Source organism: Amborella trichopoda, chromosome 3 (assembly GCF_054954075.1).
Source record: "Amborella trichopoda isolate Santa Cruz 75 chromosome 3, AtrichopodaSantaCruz75HAP2 v2.0, whole genome shotgun sequence".
NCBI lineage: Eukaryota > Viridiplantae > Streptophyta > Magnoliopsida > Amborellales > Amborellaceae > Amborella > Amborella trichopoda.
In genome coordinates, this window is record NC_142338.1 from 6,696,947 (window position 1) to 6,702,500 (window position 5,554).

Consider the following 5,554-nt stretch of genomic DNA (forward strand, 5'->3'; position numbering starts at 1 on the left):
CATTGACAGTCAACCATCTTCTCCACCATCCTTGTTCACACCAAGTTTCTCAATATGGGCCATGCAGCGAGGTGACAGAGAATGTATAGAGTTTACATTGTTCGTTGCCATGATTTAGGTTTTGCATTGTTCTTCACCATAAAAGTTTGCAAGTTAACGGTTTCTCTCTCCCTCTCTTTTTTTAAATGTCAATTTGGAACTTTCTATCATCTTTCTTCAAATTTACATTAGTCTGTAACACAAATTTAGACAACATGTAGATGGTTGAAAAATATCATTAGTTCTATACACTCAAAATATATTACCAAACAAAAATAAAAATTGTTCGGGTTGCACCCTCCTTTATCAAAGCATCTGCCTGCATATTGCTTTCTCTGTAACATTGATGAATGAATTTGTGCACGTAGCCTTTCCGTGACTGTTTTGATCTCATCTAAAATTGGGGTTCCCCTTGACCCAATTAATGACATTGGCCGGATCCCATTCCAAAGAATCCTTTGTCAATTGACTTCTCAATTCAACACCGTATTTTTTATCTTAAATCCTGACACAACTTTAAAGACAATTATGAAAGGGTGCGGTTTGCATAGAGCCTAGGCCCTAAACAATTAAATTAGAGCCTACCTTCTAATAGTGTCGAGAAATGTGGTTTTCATTACTGAAAATCTTTGTGATAGCCTTAAAATACATTTTCTTCTTTATTTATAAAGTTTAAAACTTTAAAAATAGTGCAGATCGACAGATCTATGAAAACTTGAAAATCTTGAAAATTGACGGTTCAAAAATACGTTACAAAATATACTACTTCCAAAACTTGAAATCCATTTTTTTCTCATGTTCATGTATCTTGATGTCGAGATGATCAATTTGAAGATATATGGGCATCAAAAAAATTTTATGTAGGCTCTAATTTGATTGTTTAGAGCCTCAGCTCTATGTAAACTTTTCCCATTAGAAAAAAGGTACATATTCCACATTTGGACTTGTGCTTTACAAAAGATGATTGTGCCATCGGCAATATGCAGATGAGATTTGTTGGGTCATCACCCAAGGCATTGAATACTTTTAGTAGTCCCCTATGGCTGAATGCTTCTACTACTATTGAATACTTTTAGTAGTCCCCTATGGCTGAATGCTTCTACTACCATTGAGAAAAGGAACGGTGACAGAGGATCGCCTCTACCATTGAGAAAATGAATGGTAACAGAGGAACGCCTTTGACTATGCCATAATTAGGAGAAAAAGAGCAGTGATAGAGGATCGCCTTTGGCTATGCCATAATTAGGAGAAAAGGAATGGTGATAGAGAATCGCCTTTGGCTATGCCATAATTAAGACTGATAAATAAGTAGATGGGAGGCAGTCTGCTATCTGTATCCTCAAGTGTGACCCAAGCCCCATTAGGCCCATTATTTTTTATAGGAATTCCAGTCTACTTTGTATTAAGCCTTCTCAAAGTCTTGCTTGCAAATAAATCTTGGTCTACTTTCATCACTTCTTGCATGAATACATTCTTGGACAATCTTAGTAGTATCTATAGTTTGCCTGTCTTTTGTGTAAGCATACTGTAATCCCAATATTACTGGGTTCAACAATCAGAACAACTCTCTCTCTCTCTCTCTCTATTGAAATTAATGGACGTAATGGCTATGGCGTCAACATAACCAACCTAGGCACTTCAACAAAAGACATTTGATCATTGCAGTACTTGGCTATGGCCGTGTAATATGTCATCCTTTTAACTTGTCATTGGCTTTATGTAACTTGTTTGAGAGAGAGAGAGAGGGAGGTTTTCTAGATGAATTGTTCGGTAGAAAGTTTAAAATGAAAGATTGTATACTATGCGACTATTTATTTTTTGTGTAAGGTCGTTTGACCATTAAATATGAAATCCAATAGATGAAATTGTATCAAAACATTTAAGAAATTTTATTTTTGATTTTGTGCCCAAACAATTACACACTCTCAACTATCTGATCTCAAATCTAACAGTCGATGATAATTGTGACCTCCTTGTATCAAAAGTAAATAGTCTTATTGTATACATTTTTTTTTTTTAAATAAAAAAAATCCTTTACTCAATAGCGAGTATAGCGTTGGGGTACTCTGACCACTATCCAGTGTCCATAGACTCCATAGTTATGAACAGAGAATGGAGAGGAGCTGCTTTTCCACTCCAAGTCTGCACTGTTAGTAGAATAGAAATTCATCTTCCCTGTCCATTGATGTTTATGGATGGCAGATTTCTTATTTGAGTACCCTACAATGTACTAGCTGCAAGTATAATGTACTAGCTGCAAGTATAATCTATTGTAGAGAGAAAATGTTATCAATGTACTAGCTGCAAGTATAATCTATTGTAGAGAGAAAATGTTATAAACTACCCAGGGAATTATGACTAAATGACGTTATTTTGAATTTTTATCCCTATAGTTTTAAATTTTTAATAGCTCTCTAAACAATCAAAGTAAAGCATACCTTCAAATAGTGTCGAGAAATGCGGTCCCAATACTGGTAATCTTTGTGATAGTCTTAAAATATATTTTCAAATATAATTATAGATTTTAAAGCTTAAAAAATAGTGGACATCAAGCAGATAATGAAAAACTTGAAAATTGATGGTTCAAAAAATGTGTTACAAAATGAATTATTTTTAATACTTGAAATCTATTTTTTTTTCTCATGTCCATGCATCTTGATGTCGAGAGGATCAATTTGAGGATATTTAAACATCAAAATAAACTCTTCTAGCGAAATTTTTGAGGTGGACTCTAATTTGATTGTTTAGAGTCTCGGCTTTATATAACTTTTACCTAAATAAAATTCCCAGAAAAAAAAAAAAAAGTCCAACCTACTTTTTAATATATGATGTTGTTTTGAATTTAACCATTATAAGGTTCTCGAGACTACTGACTCTATCTAATAAGTCTATATCTCTCTGTCTCTCTCTTGGTGATAGGGGTGGCTAACAGGTTGGGTACGGGTCGGGTCCGGCTAGACTTGGACCCAGATCTGACTTGTTAGGTCAAAAAATTGAATCCATTGGGTCCTGAGTGTGGTGGGGTCTAATTCACTTTATGATTATGAGCTTCTTTTTTTTTTCTTTTTTTTTTTACCATCATATACCCATATTATTGACAATAAGATCACAATCATCCATCATTAGATTTTAAACCATCTGATATGACATTTAATAGCTAAATATGACTACGAGTTTTTACTATGTACGATCTTAATGCACCAAAACAAATAATACATAAGTGAAATATTTTATCTCTAACGGTTCACAGGTACGGGTTAGGTCTGTCTTAACCCGAACCCGGACCTAGATCCGAATAGTGATTGAGTCCAAGTTTTGGACCCGGCCCGACCCATTGGGTCAAAAAATTAAATTTACCCGCCGTATCCTAGGTCTAGTCAATCAGGTCCATTGCCACCCCCACTTGGAGATTTATTTCTCTTTTGCATATCCCATCACATGATCCCTTTGGAGGTGACCAGGTGACCAGAAGTTGAGTATGATGCCTCTTTTACCCCCTTTATATATTAATTTATACCTCCAAATTCGCTTCGTTTCATCCAAGGGTTTTACCTACAATTAAAATTCCATGAACCTAAGATTTAGCAATTTACACCGAAATCTTGTGCGGTTTGCAGAAGGGATATATAAGATTGACACATGTCAATTGGGAACGTGAAAGCTTTGGTGATGATGATAAGGATTGGACTCTGTAGTTTGTCCATACATGAATAATTTCCTTGGTGGCAGGGATAGGCCTTGGACTTTTTGTACAAAGCATGCTGAAGTTTGTAAGGGTATGAGTTGGGATTCATACCAAAGAATAAAGGTTTGGAATACTTCAATGAGGTTTTTCCCAAAGGCCAACCCACATTAAGTCACTCCATGTTTCCTTGATTTTAGTGTCAGTCGACATTATATTTTGATATTTTTTATATGTAATAAATTTATTTATTATTAAAAATTTAAATTTTTTATAAAATTATAAAAATATCTATTTTAAAATAATAATAAAAAAAAACCGAAATCTTCTTTCGAATTAGTCGAAGCACCAAATTGCCTCATTTTTTAAACCAAACTTAAGCAAACTCCTAAACGAACCTGACAACATTGGTATTGATCACTAAGGTTTTGTGCTTGGTGCTTGAGAACCCTCATATTGTTTTAACCTAAAAAACCATAATACCCCTAGTCTTTTGTGTAAAATATAGGAGTAGTGATTTTGATCTCTATTGAAACAGATTTTATAATTTCCTCTCTTATCTATATTATAAAAGTTTTACAAACTCTTTGCCTCCATATTTCTCCATCTCAAATCATGTATCTAACTTTGTTATACATCTTTTCCTCCACTAGAAACATATATCTTAACATTATATACACCTTATGCTTTGATACCAGATATAGGGTCCTTAGGAATTCCTCACTTACAAAACTAGGAAGCCAAATACATAGATACAGTTGGTTAAATGCAAACTAGGTAAATATAACAACAAAAAGAATGCAAGAAAATAAAGGAAATGCAAAAATTACATTACAATGACACCCCTAATGGCCTACAGTCATAGCCTCGGCAAGTCAAAATCCACTATGACAATGCATATTACACTTTTCGATTACAAGAAATGCGTCCTTTCTCTAAATATTGGCAAAATTCTCATTTATGTTCCCTTTAACGCCCGTTCTCCAAACTAAACAGTACCACCGATCAACTTCTTTCTTTTTACAGAGTTAAATTCTCTCTAGAAGTGGAAATTAAACCAACAAAAAACCCTTTGAGAGTGACGCTTTTCTCTTTCGGAGGCTACTTTTATTTCTCTAGGAGACCCATCTACCTTTTCCATGACCGCCAAAGTGCATTTTTTATGTTTGTTTTTTACCTCCATGTAGAAACACTAGGTTTTTGTTTGCTCCCCAATAAACTTCATATCTTTTTTACTCGAAAGTCCATAATACGCCTGAACCTTTTTAGAAAAGGTAACAATGATGATTTTGACTATTACTAAACTTAACATATCCTATAAGTGGGGGTTCAAAGAAGGGAAAGTTAGGTTATGAACCCCCAAGTATGGTGTCTTGCCTCTTTTGTTTGGCTTTTTTACAATATATCTAGGTATTTAGCAGTTGGTTATGCATGAGGCTGATTCTGTTTTATCTTTTGACAAGTGCTTTTGGGTCTGGTTTCTAGGATTTCAGATTAAACTTTACAAATTTTGTGGGGTTTTAGTAAATCGCCATTAATGTTGTGATCAGTGGTGTGTGCTAGACACAAATTAGAAGTTCCGAAACTCTAGAGAGAAGATATATCCAAAGATATGTTTCCAAAATTGAAGAAGGGTGTTGAAACTATCTTTGATGTTTCTTTGCCACTGGGTGTTACTGTTTTAGAGATTGGTATTGAAACACCAATTTTAGCTCTCCAAAATAGGCTGTTACGATTTTAAAGAGATGCTCAGTTGTTCACAAAGAAGGGAGATGAGCAAAGATGACTTAGGGATTAAAGAATCGGTAATTTTGCGACCAATTCATCGATGGT